Here is a 20,619-nt window from a genome sequence, read left to right on the forward strand (position 1 = left end):
TAAGACAATAAGAATGCCATTTATACCCACCCTCTACTTCCTATCACTGAGCCAGTAACCTAGCTCTCTTTAAAGGTCTGTGGGGGCCTCAGCTTTGGGACTAAAACCCACCAAAACTTTTGACATGTGACATCATCTATGTAACATGTTAAATATTTTAGAAGGGAAAGTAACACTTCAAGGTCAACGCACACTGACTTTTTTCAGTCTTCTTTGAAAACTGGTTTTCCCCACTCAACTAGAGCAAATACTGCAAGTGATTTCTCTGGTTACAAATTATTCTATTACAAAGGTAATTGTACTAACTATAAGTATCAACTTCAATGGAAAACAATTGCTATGAGCTGCTCTGAGAGTGGGGGAAGGTACATCAACATATTTCCTCATTTTCAGCCATTAAATGACTGGTGTTGCAAAATAATACTGCCTCCTATGTACAAGAATATAACTACTATAATGCTATGATGAGATGTAGTGACCCGCATGGAGGAAGTCTTTTGATAAACTCAGTTCTGATCCTTCCGTGGAGTTAAGACTGCTGTACAGGGGTGCAGGCTACGGAATGGAGACATACATATGTGTGTAGGAGAAGCACGTAGTAGCACTCACCAGTAGTTTTCAGCTTGCTGTCTTTATTTATTCCACGGGAGCGGGGAGAGGAGGTAGGTGCAGATGTGTCCAGTATTAATTACTATAATACTGCTCCTATATACGAGAATATACTATAATACTGCTCCTACATACAAGAATATAACTACTATAATACTGCTCCTATATACGAGAATATACTATAATACTGCTCCTACATACAAGAATATAACTACTATAATACAGCTCCTATATACAAGAATATAACTACTATAATACTGCTCCTATATACAAGAATATAACTACTATAATACTGCTCCTATATACAATATATAACTACTATAATACTGCTCCTATATACAGGAATATAACTACTATAATACTGCCTCCTATATACAAGAATATAACTACTATAATAGTGCTCCTATATACAAGAATATAACTACTATAATACTGCTCCCTATATACAAGAATATAACTACTATAATACTGCCTCCTATGTACAAGACTATAACTACTATAATACTGCTCCTATATACAAGACTATAACTACTATAATACTACCCCATATACAAGAATATAACTACTATAATACTGCTCCTATATACAAGAAAATAACTACTATAATACTGCCCCCTATATACAAGAATATAACTACTATAATACTGCACCCTATGTATAAGAAAATAACTACTATAATACTGCCTCCTATATACAAGAATATAACTACTATAATACTGCTCCTATCTACAAGAATATAACTACTATAATACTGCTCCTATCTACAAGACTATAACTACTATAATACTGCCCCCTATATACAAGAATCTAACTACTATACTACTGTCCCCTATATAATATAACTACTTCTATGTCTAGTAGGAAATCCCGACATTTACTAAATTTGCAGCAGTGCAGAAATTTTATTGTATGACTGAAAGCACAACACATGATAACATGATGAGTTTCGTCCTTGCACCTTTGTCAACTGTCTGAATAACATGTGTTCTAAGCTGCGTTAAATACATCAGATGGGCCGCCCAGAAATCAGAGTGTCCATTGCCAAAATAAAGAAATAGTGGAATTGTTTTGATGTCTTTAATCTTTTTGCTCATTATATGGATGTTTTACTGTGATACTCTATAATTCCATTGCATCTCCTTTTTTTTTTGTAAATTATTGTGCATACATGACTGTGATTTTATCCTTTGTAACTTTATACAGGTATTTATTTGGGAAACTTTCCAATATCGTGTTTATTGTTGACCCACGGGGGTCAAGTTGGCGGCCCCCCAGCTGTTCCACAACTACAATTCCCAGCTAAAGCTTTGGCCGTCCAGGCATGATGGGTATTGTAGTTTTATAACAGCTGGAGGTTTGACATCCCTAGTCTGCTTTATAAAAAAAATCCTGAGCTCTTGCAATTTTCATTCGCACCACTAGGTTTAAAGGGGTTGGAAGTACTGTATTTTCCGGCGCATAAGACGGATTTTTAACCCCCAAAAAATTGGCGTTTGTGGGGCGGGGGTGCGGGGGACTACCCTGCAGGCTCTCCTGGACTCCCAGCACCGCCACCTCCTGCTTGGGTTAACCCCTGCCTGGCTGCAGCAGGGCCCACCTAGCTGCGGTCAGGCAGAGGTTAACATTTTCCCGCGTATTAGACGACTTTTGAACCCCTGAAAATCTTCTTAAAAGTCAAGGTCATCCTATACGTGGGAAAATACGGTCAGCCTTCTGTGGTTTGGGGGGCAGGGCTAAGTTACATCACTTGCATGCAAATCTACACCTGCACACAATGTCGAATTGCTGCACAGTGCAACAGCCCAACTTAGATGATCATGACATCTCAAGGGAAGGGGTGGGGGGAGAATACATTTAAGCTCCAAGGAGCAGAAGGCTTTAGATGTCTTCTCCCCACCAAACCCCTTTAAAATTAAGCTAAGACTTCCTGTTCTGTCTTTGATGATAAGGAGGAGGCTGCTGTAAAGTGATGTGTACAGTACAGTATTGCAGCAACAGGTGACACCGGTAGATAGATAGCATCAATTGAAGACAATAGAAACTCCCTGTGGAATGACCACTTCAAAGGTCACAGAGTATGCTCAGTAATATTTCACATTAATCTCTTTGGGACAGGTCATGTCTATTGAAATTGCTGTAAAGCATGTCTCTAAATGCTGTTAAAACAGCTCAGGCAAGATGGCAGCCCCCATGACAATGTGCAAAATCAATTACAAATACAAATGGATTAAAAAAGAAGAACAGGTTTTGTAATCTGGCTGGAAGTATGTGGTGATACCGTCCCTTAGGGCCCTATTACACCGGACGATTATCGTTTGCATAATCGTTAACGATTAACGATCTCAAACGACCGCTATTGCGAAAGACCTGAAAATGTTCACTCATTTCCATGGAACGATAATCGTTACTTATGATCGTAATTGCGATCGTTTTTCTTCACTATTTATTCGCTATTGCGTTCGTATCTATTGCAAACGACCGAACAATGTCTTATTCAATGTGAAGGATTTGCGAACGAGCAACGATAAAAATAGATCCAGGTCTGATAAAGCAATCAACGATTTCTCGTTCGTCGTTAATCGTTAACTACATTTCAACCGAACGATTATCGTTTAGATTCGAACAATTTAACGATAATCTAAACGATAATTGTCCGGTGGAATAGGGCCCTTACAGTCAGGGGATCAGAGGCAGATTATACAATGCCTTGTCACCAGGCAGCCGTGTTCGGTCGTATGTAGTGGCCGTATATCTCCTGGATTAGACAACTTCCCAGAATTGACTTCTTGTTTTTCCAGAACAGACAAGTAAAGGAAGCGATGTGTCCCCCTCTGGGTCTGTGTAACAAAAAGCTACAAGAAGCCTTTTCATATTAATATAAAAGACTCCAGTGAGGACCTTGGGCTATGGGCAGGGTGTGACCAGATCCAGGCCGCACTGCTCCCAGCCTATTGTTATGTAACTATGTCAGGGTATTGTGTGGGTCAGATCCAAGTCCCACCTTGGACGTTTCCCAGTGTTGACAGACTGTGTATGAAGTGACAGCACGGAGACAGCTAAAGCAGTTTGCCGGTGTGAGGGCCCCATCAAAGAGCACCTCATACCTCAGCTTCCTACACCTCTGTGAGTGTAACATGGAAAAACATAGAATTTTCACAAATACATTGGTTCCTGAGGGTGCTGTGATCTCATGGCAGCACTTCTTGCTGTGACATCTGTTGAGTTCAGTGTTGTCATGGGGACATCATCATCTCCTGCTTCGCTAGCAGTCACAGCCATGCCTTCACCTACACCCCCTGTAGTCACAGCACTGCCTTCACCTACACCCCCCTGTAGTCACAGCAGTGCCTTCACCTACACCCCCCTGTAGTCACAGCAGTGCCTTCACCTACACCCCCCTGTAGTCACAGCAGTACCTTCACCTACACCCCCCTGTAGTCACAGCAGTACCTTCACCTACACCCCCTGTAGTCACAGCAGTGCCTTCACCTACTACACCCCCCTGTAGTCACAGCACTGCCTTCACCTACACCCCCCTGTAGTAACAGCAGTGCCTTCACCTACACCCCCCTGTAGTAACAGCAGTGCCTTCACCTACACCCCCTGTAGTCACAGCAGTGCCTTCACCTACACCCCCTGTAGTCACAGCAGTGCCTTCACCTACACCCCCCTGTGGTCACAGCAGTACCTTCACCTACACCCCCTGTAGTCACAGCAGTGCCTTCACCTACTACACCCCCCTGTAGTCACAGCAGTACCTTCACCTACACCCCCCTGTGGTCACAGCAGTACCTTCACCTACACCCCCCTGTAGTCACAGCAGTGCCTTCACCTACACCCCCTGTAGTCACAGCAGTACCTTCACCTACACCCCCTGTGGTCACAGCCGTGCCTTCACCTACACCCCTCTGTAGTCACAGCAGTGCCTTCACCTACACCCCCCTGTAGTCACAGCAGTGCCTTCACCTACACCCCCCTGTAGTCACAGCAGTACCTTCATCTACAACGCCCCCCGTAGTCACAGGAGTACCTTCACCTACACCCCCTGTAGTCACAGCAGTGCCTTCACCTACACCCCTCCCCCCATAGTCCCAGCAGTGTCTTCATCTACAACGCCCCCCATATTCACAGGAGTGCCTTCACCTACACCCCTTCCCCCATAGTCACAGCAATGCTTTCCCCTACACCCCTTCCCCTGTGTTGGGATGGTGGGCAGGAGAGAAAGCCTGGGCATCGGTAACTCCTTCCCCTACATGTAATCTATAATAGTGTACTGTATAAATCAGCCCCAGCAAAGTTCAACATGTTCAGTGCTTAGGGTTCCGTGGTTGCTGTGCGGCTGCTGCTGTTTTGTTCTTTTTTGCTCACATAGCACCTTGCTCACCCAGTGCATCTGTAAGGCTAGCTAAAATAACTTGGGACCTTTTAGGGTTGTGCGGCTATAGACACAATGCTATCTCGTACTTTGTTAAATTATGGCATCTACTTCACAGCTGGACAGGGGGGAATGCTCTGGCCAACATCGTCTGCCCCCTCCTTATTTAAACACAGGCACTCTGGACCCCGTTCTTATCTTTGGTGGGATTCCCCGCAGTCGGGCCTCCACTGGTCAGATGCTGATCACTTATCTTGCCATCATGTTATTATTGTGGGAAAATCCCAGTCATAGCTGATTTACAGTTTACAACCTGTTGTAGTGCGGCAGTATTAGTATCTACTGTGATATCCAGTTCAACCAGTTTTCCCATCACAGAAAATCCCCCCTCAGCAAAATAAAAAAAAGTTTCCGGCTTTTCTGTATCGATTGACTGATTATAAGATTTAAAACTTTATTAAACATTAAGAAAATAGCAACAAGGCAACTATAGGGACTGCAGAATGATCAAATACTATTGGGTCCTGACACCTTGGGGGCCATAGGACACTTAACTACCAGTGTTCAGCGTAGAGGCCGAACTATGAACTGTTTGTATTCGCTAGTGATGAGCGAATAGTGTTCGATCGAATATCCACGAATCCACGAATATTCGATAAATATTCGATACGCGTTCAAATCCCCCAGCTTCCGGTTTCACCCTCCAAATGGTCAAATAGATGTTTTTCACTAATCGAATACTTGTTCCCATAGACTTTAATGGGATCGAATATTCGATCTAATATTCGCGGGATATTCGTACGAATATCGAATATTCGAATATCTCACTATTCGCTCATCACTAGTATTCGGCAACATTGTCTGAACCCAAACGCTTAGCATTTGACTCCCCTGGCTGCAGAAGTTTGATGCAGCCCCAGGAAGTCCTGGAAAACAAGGAAACAACCATAGGGGAGTCAAATGCTGAACGTTCGGGTTCAGAAAACGTTGCAGAACCCGAACAGTTTGGCTACTCGGTTCAATACTACTAACTAGGACCGCCCACTAGACTCCTAAACTCAGAGGTTCAAATGGAAATAATACAATTTATACTGAATCGTTACCCACAAAGCTATATATCAATCTGCTCAGCTCCTCCCGTTCCATCCCATGCTGCCAGGACATTTCCTGGTGGCTGATTCCCTTTTAAGGGAACACTCACGGAGTATGATGCAGGCCTCATAATACATCTGATGCGCATTTGAATGTCCTGAGTTGCAATCTATGTATGCATAGGTTTCTGGAATGACTCGTACTGATGGCGGTAAATGTGTCACACTCCCTCCAGCTAAGTCCCACAGATGTGGGACAAAATTCTAAAAAAGTTAAATTGTTTCATTAAATGATGAGTTTGCAAATATTTTTTTCCACCAGAAAACTGGGAAGCAAAACTGTATATATTGCTCCCACACTTAATGGCACTAAAGTGATATATAGTGCCTGCTTAGTGCTACATAGTGCCCATATACCGCCATATAGTATACTCATAGGAATTCATTAGGACTGGCATTTCAAGTGTGATGGTATAAAATGTTGCTCATTTATATAAGAGGTGCGTGCATCATAACACATTTGGCATCAGACATAGAATCCTATGCCAGGTATTAGATGGCGTACATTAAAAAAAAAGCGATTGTGGCAAAAAAAAGTGCTTAAAACGAATGTACCATCAGATGCATCACTTTGGCTGGCGCGGGGACCTAGGAGGCGCAGTCCATTTTTTTGAACCACTGCCCAATGCACAGCCCCAATTCACCAGCTCGGGAATAGACAAGCACCAAGCACAGGAACCGGCCGGCAGTTCAAAAAAAGACAGTGTCACCAGCATCCCCCCCTATGTTAAGGTGAAAAACTCAAAGCAATGTACCTGATGATACATTCGCTTTAAAACATGTTCAGAAAATTGTGACTTCTGTACACCAGTACAGCTGTATGTATTCTGGTGCCTTACAATGCCCCCCTATGTTATGTTCACACACAGCTTTTTGGCTGCAGTATTTTAATCAGCACTTTTGTTCCCAATATATAATAGTATATCAGCAGGGGGAGGTGATGTACGGCATCTTTGCAATTAACTTCACTTATTTTTTTTGCCTGTTTTGTATATGAACTATAATGCTGTACACTCAGCAACTACCATAGGTGTCTCACTTACTGGAAAATCGCAGTTGAGGCTTCATCACTGAGGGTCTTATTAGACAGGCCGATGACGGTCCGATAAATAATGTAAACAAGCACCAAACTGAGCCTACTAGACGGCTTGCTAATCGTTTAGCAAGGACTGCATGGACATTGTTAGCGATGTCCCTGCAGCACTTGCCCTAAACTGTAATACCTCACCTCTCCACACTCCCAGCCTTCTCCTGTCCTCTGCTTTCACTCCAGGAAGCAATTAGAGGGCAGGAGAAGAACAGGACCATGGAGAGGTGGTATTCAATCGTCAGCCGCGCATCACTATTACATGTAGTGTGGTCAGTGGCCAATGATTTTAGGTCTGGACCTATAGACAGGATCAGTCAATGATCGTTGTCATCGGCTGATTGTTGTCTCTATTACTCGGAGCAATAATCGGCGGAATGGGCCAGATTTGTCCTATTAACGATCCGTGTAATAAGGCCCTAAAGCAATTTGGTCTTTGGTAACAGCAAAAAAAGACCAAATGCAGGAAGTGAAGTGATGTCAGTTGGCCCAGTGAAGATCATAAAAAATCATACTGGACAACATAGATTATGTAAGCTATATATGATAAATATGTTAACTATATATTTGCTGGGGCTTTTATTTTTCATTACAGGTACACTTTAACTGTAAAAAAAAAAAAAAAAGCAGCGATGTATAATAGTGATTCATAACAGCAATTTTTCCAGCTACATTTATGGTCCGTATGCTGTCTGTTTCAATGGGACAGCTCACGCACCTCCACTTCTGCTGCTCTCTACTCAAAGAATTTAAACAGACGACAGACAGGGAATTCTGTCGATTTTTCTCGGGCTCTGTAAACTTAATGCACGATCTGAACGGAGAGCATAATCCACCATCGCGGACCGCACATTGCAGAGCTGCATACGGTTGTGTGAAGGAGACCTTATTCTAGTACAATGCTTTCAGAGAGCTTTGGCTGTCCAGGCATGATGGGAATTGGAGTTTTGCAGCAGCTGGAAGACTGAATGTTCCCTATCCCTGCCTTGAAGGGAAACTCCAGAGTCACATTATGCAATAGCACCAAATCCATATACACTGCAGTTTGCATAGGATTGCACTGTGTACTGTAAAATCCTCCTATATACCCTTAGCACTGGGGTATCTGTATTTTGCCCCCAAGATAGGTAATATCTGCACTGTGTATGGTATAATCCTCCTATACCCTCAGTATCTGTATATTACCCCCACGGTAGGTGATATCTACACTGTGTATGGTATAATCCTCCTATACCCTCAGTATTTGTATTTCCCTCCAAGATAGGTGATATCTGCACTGTGAACGGTATAATCCTACTATACCCTCAGTAACGGAGTATCTGTATACTGCCCCCAGGGTAGGTGATATCTGCACTGTGTAAGGTATAATTCTCCTATATCCATACCTCCCAACTTTTGCAAAGAGCAAAGAGGGACATGTGCGCCGTGGTCCCCATAGCCACGCCCCCATAGCAACCCTCCATAGCCACTCCCCTACAGTCACCACATGCTGCTGACTGAATAGTGCCCTATACAGTATCCAAACCCGCCAAAAATGCCCTATATAGTATCCAATCCCCCATTATAGTGCCCCACATAGTATCCAATGCCCCATATAGTGACCAACATAGTATCCAATCCCCCACATAGTGCCCCACATAGAATCCAATCCCCCACATAGTGCCCCACATAGTAGCCAATCCCCCCATATAGTGCCCACATAGTATCCAATCCCCTCATATAGTGCCCCACATAGTAGCCAATCCCCCCATATAGTGCCCCACATAGTATCCAATCCCCTCATATACTGACCCACATAGTAGCCAATCCCCATATAGTGCCCCACATAGTAGCCAAACCCCCATATAGTGCCCCACTTATTATCCAATCCCCCATAGAGTGCCCCACATAGTAGCCAAACCCCCATAGTGCCCACATAGTAGCCAATGCCCCCATATATGCCCCACATAGTAGCCAATCCCCCATATAGTGCCCCATATAGTAGCCAATCCCCCATATATGCCCCACATAGTAGCCAATGCCCCCATATATGCCCCACATAGTAGCCAATGCCCCCATATATGCCCCACATAGTAGCCAATGCCCCCATATATGCCCCACATAGTAGCCAATCCCCCATATAGTGCCCCATATAGTAGCCAATCCCCCATATATGCCCCACATAGTAGCCAATCCCCCATATATGCCCCACATAGTAGCCAATGCCCCCAAATATGCCCCACATAGTAGCCAATGCCCCCCATAGTAGCCAATGCCCCCCATATATGCCCCACATAGTAGCCAATCCCCATATAGTGCCCACAGAGTAGCCAATACCCCCCATTTTTGTGGCCCCAGCGGAAAAAACAATAAACCAGTAACTCACTTGTCCGCCGGTCCCAGCAGCTCCTCTCCCGGCAGAGCGCGCACTCCCGTCATCCTCCGGGGCGGGCAGCGGGGTATACAGACACTGACTGTGCCGGAAGTGACCAGCAGCCTCTATCATGAATCACTTCCGGTACAGTCAGTGTCTGTATACCCCGCTGCCCGCCCTGGAGGATGACGGGAGTGCGCGCTCTCCCGGGAGAGGAGCTGCTGGGACCGGCGGACAGGTGAGTTACTGGTTTATTGTTTTTTTTCGCTGGGGCCACATATAATGCGGGATACGGGGGGCCGTTCCGGGACCGTGGGACAGAACCCCGAAAACGGGACTGTCCCGCGGAATCCGGGACGGTTGGGAGGTATGCCTATACCCTTAGTATCTATATATTGCCCTCAGGGTAGGTGATATCTGCACTGTGTATAATATAATCCTCCTATACCCTCAGTATCTGTATTTTGCCCCCTGGATAGCTGATATCTGCACAGTGTATGGTATAATCCTCCTATACCCTCAGTATCTGTATATTGCCCCCAGGGTAGGTAATATCTGCACTGTGTATGGTATAATCCTCCTATACCCTCAGTATCTGTATATTGCCCCCAGGGTAGGTGATATCTGTACAATGTATGGTATAATCCTCCTATACCCTCAGTATCTGTATATATTACCCCCAAGATAGGTGATATCTGCACTGTGTATGGTATAACCCTCCTATACCCTCAGTATCTGTATATTACCCGCAGAATAGCTGATATCTGCACTGTGTACAGTATAACCCTCCTATACCCATAGTATCTGTACATTACCCCCAGAATAGGTGATATCTGTACGGTGTATGGTATATTCCTCCTATACCCTCAGTATCTGTATATTGCCCCCAAGATAGGTGATATCTGCACTGTGTATGGTATAACCCTCCTATACCCTAAGTATCTGTATATTACCTGCAGAATAGGTGATATCTGCACTGTGTATGGTATAATCCTCCTATACCCTCAGTATCTGTATATATTACCCCCAAGATAGGTGATATCTACACTGTGTATGGTATAGCCCTCCTATACCCTCAGTATCTGTATATTGCTCCCAGAATAGGTGATATCTGCACTGTGTATAGTATAATCCTCCTATACCCTCAGTATCTGTATATTGCCCCAAGGGTAGGTGATATCTGTACAATGTATGGTATAATCCTCCTATACCCTCAGTATCTGTATATTGCCCCAAGGGTAGGTGATATCTGCACTGTGTAAGGTATAATCCTCCTATACCCTTAGTATCTGTATTTCGCCCCCTGGATAGGTGATATCTGCACTGTGCGTATAGCAACCAATCACATTACAGCTTTCATTTTCCAAAAATCCCTCTGAGAAGCTGGAATCGGTTGCAGTGGGCGACTGATCCACCGATCCTCTATGCAAGGTCTGATAAACCGCCTCCACAGTATTTAACATATAATGTATAGAATCTCTACAGTTATAATACTAGCAATGGGAATAGATAGATAGATAGATAGATAGACTGATCAGAACTCACTGCATAGCTCTGTGGTGTCCCACGACGGGTGTTACTTGTCTTTACACCCCTCGCAAAAGCCTGTACTTAGTGGTAGTAGTAGTGGTGAGGAAGTAGTACCTAAGTTTTACCACTAGATGTCGCTAGTATATATATTGTATGCTTAAGTATTGCACAGCTGTAGGTAACTAAAGGGTTATTGTTTCTGTGATCTGTGCACCAATGAGAGCTCTTTCTCTTCTCTACTCTTTCTTCTCTTGCACTCACTTCTCACACAAACCCAGAACTTATAACATATGCTGTAGGAAGTTGTCACATGGGGAGAGGAAGAGGCGTTACCACTACTATTCAGTGTCCAGTGTAGTCAGAGGTGTGGTAGGAGACACACACGGGACGCAAGAACACTCTTTTCTTGAATGCAGCACTTCCACACACTATGCAGTGCTAAGTAGTCTTAGAGAGGAAAAGTCAGGGATCATCCCAGCCCACTGCGTGAACAAGTCTAAAGGTTCAGGACAGTATCCTGAAGAAAGAGGAACTGATCCGGATAGAGCAAAGTTGCTATAATCCTACGTACTCTATCTCGCAGCACGGGTATAACCAGAAAATTCTGACCACTCTGCTCATCCCAGGTAACAAGGTCTGGAGCTTGTGTCACCCTCTTAGACGGGTCGCCCGACACTGGTGGGTAATAGGTGGTGCAAAGACCAAGGAGTCAAAACACAGGCACAAGTATTCTCTCTACTCTCAAGTATACTACTTATTCTACTTCTAAAGTTCCAGCAGAGCACAGTACCACTTTGGGTTGTGTGCCACCATACCTGTGTGCACAACCAGCACTGGTGTCATGACAGCATAACTCCTGGCTGAGCTATATCTCGACCCCCCACTACACTAGTGGAGTCACACAGCACCATCTAGCAAGTGACCGGTTGCACCTCACAGTAGTGCACCACACCTCCAACGGTAGTAATATTGGAAAAAATGTTTTATTTAAAACAAAAATGCTTGAGAAAGTGGAGATGAAATGTTGCACAATTTTAAGGCATTTTATCATGAAGTAAAGTTGGTAAAATCACATGTGTACCACGTACATATATGCAAAGGAGAGGAGATGTGACATCCCTGTACTGATTTTCTCCACCATGGATCTGATCCCTTCCAGGTTTCCTCTCTGAACTTTGACCCTGCTGTTACCATGCAACAGTGAATATGTGGTGTATCCCACATATGTTACATCGGAGGATCGGCCGGTCACTTGGCAGGTGGTCAGGTGTGACTCCACTCCGGTGGTGGTTGGCCGAGATACAGTCGGACCTTGAGGTGTTAACCCGTGACGCCAGTGCCTGGAGGGCACACAGATGTGACGGCACACCTGCTTTTATTTTGTAAGGCCAGTTGTACCCTTTTCCCTGTGGTCAGTGTCCTGCCACCATGTAGGACCCGCCACCCACAGAAAGGGGAAGTGTCCCAAGGTTGCGGTGTGTGCTGTGTAGGTGGTTTGCGAGGAATCACAGAGTCTCTTTAGTGTAATAAAGGCTGGTTTACTATTAGCAAATGTACATCAGGTAATACAGAGTCAGTGATATGAGGTTTCTCTGGATAAAGCACTGGATAACACACTTGACAATAGTTCAGAATAAAAAGCAATACAATCTGATCTGTAGTAGAAGTGCAATGTAGGATATAGACATGTTGACTGAGTAGTGCTGAGTAGTACGTAGAAACAGAGTAGCAGAGAGGAGGATGCCGTGAAAGTCTTAACCCATGTAGTACTGTGCTTTGCCGGGATGTTGGAGGATAAGGTAGAATACTTAGAAAAAGAAGAACACCTGTGCCCGTGTATTGACCTTGAATTAGTCTGCACACACCACCTTATGCCCACTAGACTCGGCTGAACCTTCCTAGAGGGTGACACAGACCCCAGACCTTGTTACCTGGGATGAGTGAAATGCTGAGGGTCCCTGCTGACACCTGCGCAGAGTTCATAGGCTTACTACAACTTTGCTCTATCCGGATCAGTTGCTAGCTCTTTGGCTTTCATGGATACTGTCCTGCTCTTTTACGTCTCCTTGTCCATGGCGTGGGTTGAGGTTGTCTCTGGCTTGTCCTCTCCTAAGAGGAGTTTACATGGGGAGTTACAGTGCGTTACTTGTAAGAAAGTTGTTGGAGACACACTGTCTTGCGTCCTTCCCATGCGGGGTTCTGACTAAGACTGACCTACACTTCCTGTCTCCCACGTGACTCACTTCCTGCCAGTATGTAATGTGCGCTATGAGTGGGTGAAGAGTGCAACGAAAGAAATAAGGAGAAAAGGGATAGGACAGAATAAAACAAGACTCCTACTGGTCTACAGATTCAGGTGACACATAAAGAAACAATAACCCTTTACATCATTCAGCTGTGAAATCTAGTGGCGAAACTTAGTACTGCTTTCATCACCACAAAAATACAATAAGTACAGAGTTTTGCAAGGGGTGTATCCAACTGTAACACCTGTGGTAGGACACCACGCAAACACTTTCCCACAATCTCTCTGGCTTGCAGGCACAGGGAAGACTAACTGCCAGTAGTTCCTGGAGAAAGCAGTTGAACTTTCCTGGCCCACCTTAGTGGGTTGTTACCCAGGGCAACAGGTTATCAAAACAATGCAGGCACATGGGGAATTAGTAAGTCTATGGCTATGTTCACACTAAGTAAAAGAAAGTGAAAAGACGGATGCTTTTTCTTTTGTAAAAGACATCCGTTATTTCCGCGTTTTTATTGACCTCAATGGAATGAATTAGTCAATGGTATGATGGACGTCCAATTCACACAGTGTATTAAATAACGGACGTTGTTTGCGCAGTTGTCAAAATGATCATTACAATACTTTTCAGACATCTTTTTTTAAACAAAGGACATTATTTATTTAGTGGTTTACACACCTTTTTTTCACTGCCCTTTATCCGTCTTTACTATTAAATTCAATGGACTTTTCAATTGAAGATGTATCCAAAGGGCAATCAGTCCACCTGAACTAGAATACTGGAATAACAGCGGATCATCGTTTACCCTATTGACTGAAGTTCGTGGTTGGAACCAAGTCTGCCTGGCACCCGACTCTTTTGGACTTGTAGTGCCACTCATTTCCAGACGATAGATAGATAGATAATTGATTGATTGATTGATTGATTGATTGATAGATAGATAGATAGATAGATAGATAGATAGATAGATAGGACAAAGATAGAATATGGGTGTATAAAGTATCAGCTATGCTTCACTGAAATCATTTTGCGGTTCTGCCATATTCTGTTTCTTGAGAATTTAAGAGGATGAAAAGAAAAAACAGCAAGATTCACATAGCAGACATTCTTTTCATATGTACTTTGCATTTTCTCTTGTTTTTCCTCCTAGAACGCTATAAAAAATCTCACAGGGCTCCAAAGGTTTCAAAGTAGAAGAATAGAACATGTGTGGATAGAGTTATTCTTCATTTGAAACCTTTATAGGACTGCGAAGTTTTATATGGAAAATAACTATAGTCAAGATGTAGATCCCCTGCACCACTATCTTTTATAGGTAGATATGACATAGATCAATAGATGATTGATAGATAGATAGATAGATAGATAGGATATAGATAGATAGATAGATAGATAGATAGATAGACATAGATGTGAGACAGATATGTAGATGGAACTTTTATGTAGAACATATTTTTATAATTATTCTACGATTTATTATAGTGAAATTAGTGATGATGCTGCTGATGATAAAATTATTATTATTATTATTATTATTATTATTATTATCATCTCTGCACTATCCAGCACTCTATACATTATCCAGCATTCTCTGCACTATCCAGCACTCTATACATTATCCAGCACTCTATGCACTATCCAGCACTCTATACATTATCCAGCACTCTATGCACTATCCAGCACTCTATACATCATCCAGCACTCTATGCACTATCCAGCACTCTATACATCATCCAGCACTCTATGCACTATCCAGCACTCTATACATTATCCAGCACTCTATGCACTGTCCAGCACTCTATGCACTATCCAGCACTCTATGCATCATCCCATCCTGCACTCTCTGCACTATCCAGCAATCTATACATTATCCAGCACACTTTACATTATCCAGCACTCTCTGCACTATCCAGCACTCTATACATTATACAGCACTCTCTGCACTATCCAGCACTCTCTGTACTATCCAGCACTCTCTGCACTATCCAGCACTCTATACATTATCCAGCACTCTATCCACTATCCAGCACTCTATACACTATCCAGCACTCTCTGCACTATCCAGCACTCTCTGTACTATCCAGCACTCTCTGCACTATCCAGCACTCTATACATTATCCAGCACTCTATCCACTATCCAGCACTCTATACACTATCCAGCACTCTCTGCACTATCCAGCACTCTCTAGGACTCTCTACATTACCCAGCACTCTATACATTATCCAGCACTCTATGCACTATTTAGCACTCTCTGCACTATCCAGCACTCTCTGCACTATCTAGCACTCTCTGCACTATCCATCATTCTATACTGTACATTATCCAGCACTCTATACATTATCCAGCACTCTATACATTATCCAGCACTCTATACACTATCCAGCACTCTATACATTATCCAGCACTCTATACGCTATCCAGCACTCTCTACACTTTCCAGCACTCTATACATCATCCAGCACTCTATGCACTGTCCAGCACTATATACACTATCCAGCACTCTTTACACTATCCAGCACTCTATACATTATCCAGCACTCTATCCACTATCCAGCACTCTATACATTATCCAGCACTCTCTGCACTATCCAGCACTCTATACATTATCCAGCACTCTATGCACTATCCAGCACTCTATACATTATCCAGCACTCTATGCACTATCCAGCACTCTATACATCATCCAGCACTCTATGCACTATCCAGCACTCTATACATCATCCAGCACTCTATGCACTATCCAGCACTCTATACATTATCCAGCACTCTATGCACTGTCCAGCACTCTATGCACTATCCAGCACTCTATGCATCATCCCATCCTGCACTCTCTGCACTATCCAGCAATCTATACATTATCCAGCACACTTTACATTATCCAGCACTCTCTGCACTATCCAGCACTCTATACATTATACAGCACTCTCTGCACTATCCAGCACTCTCTGTACTATCCAGCACTCTCTGCACTATCCAGCACTCTATACATTATCCAGCACTCTATCCACTATCCAGCACTCTATACACTATCCAGCACTCTCTGCACTATCCAGCACTCTCTGTACTATCCAGCACTCTCTGCACTATCCAGCACTCTATACATTATCCAGCACTCTATCCACTATCCAGCACTCTATACACTATCCAGCACTCTCTGCACTATCCAGCACTCTCTAGGACTCTCTACATTACCCAGCACTCTATACATTATCCAGCACTCTATGCACTATTTAGCACTCTCTGCACTATCCAGCACTCTCTGCACTATCTAGCACTCTCTGCACTATCCATCATTCTATACTGTACATTATCCAGCACTCTATACATTATCCAGCACTCTATACATTATCCAGCACTCTATACACTATCCAGCACTCTATACATTATCCAGCACTCTATACGCTATCCAGCACTCTCTACACTTTCCAGCACTCTATACATCATCCAGCACTCTATGCACTGTCCAGCACTATATACACTATCCAGCACTCTTTACACTATCCAGCACTCTATACATTATCCAGCACTCTCTGCACTATCCAGCACTTACTGTATGCATTATCCAGCACTCTTTGCACTATCCAACACTCTCTGCACTATCCAGCACTCTATACATTACCCAGCACTCTATACATCATCCAACACTCTCTGCACTATCCAACACTCTCTGCACTATCCAGCACTCTATACATTACCCAGCATTCTATACATCATCCAACACTCTCTGCACTATCCAACACTCTGCACTATCCAGCATTATATGCACTATCCAGCACTCTATACATTACCCAGCACTCTATACATTACCCAGCACTCTATACATCATCCAACACTCTCTGCACTATCCAACACTCTCTGCTCTATCCAGCACTCTATACATTACCCAGCACTCTACACATCATCCAGCACGCTCTGCACTATCCAGCACTCTATGCATTATCCAGCACACAGGTGTAGGACTGATGGTGACAGTGATGGCGGTGTGGGGTGGGCATAGGACCCTCCCCTTACTAGACCTGATTGTCTACCTGATTGCTCCTTCACGCTTTGTTTGGGGCAAAGACTCTAAAGGCCAAAAAACAAGTTCTTCCACCTTAAGTAGGAGAACGGTGTAGTCATTCCTCGTCCCCGCACGTCATAAGGAAGTACTGGCATAAAGTATGTAGAGGGCTGTACCAAGGTGCTGCATCCACACACTGATCACTCTGCAGAGAGTCCTTATGGATTATTACTAACAATATGCACATCCCTCCAGAGGAGTCACTACAAAGACCAGCAATACCAGTCATATAACCTGATCAGAGGAGCCAGGTAAGTACAGCGCCTCTCCTATATACTGCTGTATACTGGGCAGGGATGTAGCAGTGCTGAGGAAGTCACATAACTTTAGGGTCGTGCATTATTATTACTCAGCCTTACTGAGCCTTAGATGTACCTGCAGTCCTATGTAAAGCCACAAATAACTGCTACAATCACATACTCATCTCATCTACATCTGTACATTCACTTGACACTGTCATTATTTTATCTCTTTGGATCAACATTCTCTGTGTTCGTCATAGATCGTGTGTGTGTATATATATATATATATATATGTGGTGTTGTAACAAATGACAAACACAAGTCGTCTATATTTGAATAGATGTAGCAGAGCTGGGTCGTTCCTTGTGGGTTCTGAGACCGAATGACTGTACGCTTTGATAAGTGAAGAAAATGCAGTGCTGCATTGGTTATTGGACTTTTTGAGACAACATGTTGTGTTTTCACATGTATTGTAGAACATGACATACCCAGCTCTGCTATATCCATATGTTCACACAACATAGGTTCTGTGGGAATCACGGCCGTTGTTACGGCCATGATTCCCACAGAACTTACCTAGTGCTGCCTTCTGAGGGAATCCCAGACGGAATGTATACACAAGTATTACACTCTGACCGGGATCCCTAGCGGTGCCGTAAAAAACTGATATGTCAGTTTTCTGCGGCCGCTATTCATTGAATAGCGGCCGCTTAAAACCCTGTCAGTGCACACTATGGAGCGAGCGGCTCCGGCTGCACGCTACATAGTGTGCAGTGGGGAATTCTGATGTAGGTGCGCACGGATGCGCCCGCATCAGAACTTAGCGGCGCTAAAGATCATACTGTAGTACTGACCGAGATTATCTTTTCAGAGACCGATGGTCACAGAACAGCCGGTCTCATACGTAGTGTGAACATAGCCTATAAGTGTTATTCATTTGAACTCTTTGGGATATCATTGTCCTCTGTGTTGACGTATGAAGTTGACATCACGCCATGGATAACACGTTGTGATTTCAGGATGTGTTGCGGCAAATAGTCATATATACAGATGTAGCAGATCGGACTTTGCTGCTTAGCGCTTTGAGGGCTGCGTCATTTGTGCATCATGCTGATTCATTGAGATGGATACGGTCCTATGTAAGATGTACTGTTCTTGTATCCATCTGTCTGGGATCCCCTGAGGATGCCAGGTCAGGCCGGGGCAGATGATGATCCCGTGTGTATTCTGTGCCTAGCCTCATCCATAACTGTAACTATAGGCTGGGGCGAGAATGTCTCCTCCACTACCTGACACGTCTTCAGCTGTCTAGGAAAAGGAATCTATAGAAAGTTACTAACTAGAACTTGTTTGTCCTCAGTTTGGTCTCCAGTCTAGTGCTATAGATACAGTGAAGCTTCACCCTTACTATGAGCAGCAGGATAGAGGCTACTAAACCTGATACGTCTATGACCTGACGGAATATATAAAACAGAACAGCTTATATACATTCATCTAAAATAGTGTGATTAACATATAAAATTACCCAGAGACACAATGGGGCAGATTTATCAAACATGGTGTAAAGTGAAACAGGTTCAGTTGCCCCTAGCAACCAAGGAGTCTGTGAGGAGTGAAAGGTGGAATCTGATTGGTTGCTAGGGGCAACTGAGCCAGTTTCACTTTACTCCATGTTTGATAAATCTCCCCCAATGACTATATGCAGCTCTACAGGGAGAAACAAGGAGGCGGCACTGTCTATATCAATTACCCAGAGAGACAAGGAGAAAGTACTATATGCAGCTCTACAGGGAGAAACAAGGAGGCGGCACTGTCTATATCAATTACCCAGAGAGACAAGGAGAAAGTACTATATGCAGCTCTACAGGGTGAAATAAGGAGGCGGCACTGTCTATATCAATTACCCAGAGAGACAAGGAGAAAGTACTATATGCAGCTCTACAGGGTGAAATAAGGAGGCGGCACTATCTATATTAATTACCCAGAGAGACAAGGAGAAAGTACTATATGCAGCTCTACAGGGAGAAACAAGGAGGCGGCACTGTCTATATCAATTACCCAGAGAGACAAGGAGAAAGTACTATATGCAGCTCTACAGGGTGAAATAAGGAGGCGGCACTGTCTATATCAATTACCCAGAGAGACAAGGAGAAAGTACTATATGCAGCTCTACAGGGTGAAATAAGGAGGCGGCACTATCTATATCAATTACCCAGAGAGACAAGGAGAAAGTACTATATGCAGCTCTACAGGGAGAAACAAGGAGGCGGCACTGTCTATATCAATTACCCAGAGAGACAAGGACAAAGTGCTATATGCACCTCTACAGGGTGAAATAAGGAGGCGGCACTATCTATATCAATTACCCAGAGAGACAAGGACAAAGTGCTATATGTAAAGGCTCTCTTACACTAAACGATTATCGGCCGTATTCGGCCTATATCAGCCGTTACAGCCTATAATCGTCTTGTGTAATAAAAGGCAACGATCAGCCGAAATGAATGATGTTGGCTGATCTGCTGCCGTCGCTCCCTGGAATAGAAACAGCAGTAGCAGACTGCTGCTATCTGCTATGGACTGCCCGGACGATCAAGCGATCACCCAAGCAGCCCCCCCGCCGCTCTCCATGCCTGCCCCCCCTGTACTCCTGTAATAGCGCCGTTATACGCGTGTAATAGCATCAGCAGCGAGCGCTCGCTTGCTCCTCTCCGTCGCCTTGTGTAATAGGGGCTTAACTCTACAGGGAGAAACACGAAGGTAGGCCTATCTGAGCCTCAGAGACAACAACACAGTACTATCTATGTCTACATTATTGACATGGAGAAATAAGAAAGGAGTTCACTCTGTGATCATAGAAACATAGAAGACTGTCAGCAGAAAAAGCCCCCCTGCCCCATCTAGTCTAGTAGCATTTTCTCTTGTTACTTTTGACCTCAGATTGTGTCTCTTTGTTCTATATCTTATTGTA

At 43.9% G+C, this 20,619-nt stretch overlaps 1 protein-coding gene across 4 annotated transcripts in view; it reads left to right on the top strand.

The window, feature by feature from the left end:
- LOC138796001 (adhesion G protein-coupled receptor F5-like) overlaps positions 1 to 20,619 on the top strand; it is a 154,077-nt gene that overhangs the window by 73,970 nt on the left and 59,488 nt on the right. The window contains exon 1 of one of the 4 annotated variants that reach the window (XM_069975836.1): positions 17,572 to 17,660. The exons of the other annotated variants lie outside the window; for them this stretch is intronic. The gene's annotated coding sequence lies outside the window, so the exon portion shown is untranslated. Of the gene's footprint in view, positions 1 to 17,571; positions 17,661 to 20,619 lie in introns of those variants that run through there. 4 annotated transcript variants of the gene reach the window in all.

This window comes from Dendropsophus ebraccatus, chromosome 6, assembly GCF_027789765.1.
Source record: "Dendropsophus ebraccatus isolate aDenEbr1 chromosome 6, aDenEbr1.pat, whole genome shotgun sequence".
In the NCBI taxonomy this organism is placed as follows: Eukaryota; Metazoa; Chordata; class Amphibia; order Anura; family Hylidae; genus Dendropsophus; species Dendropsophus ebraccatus.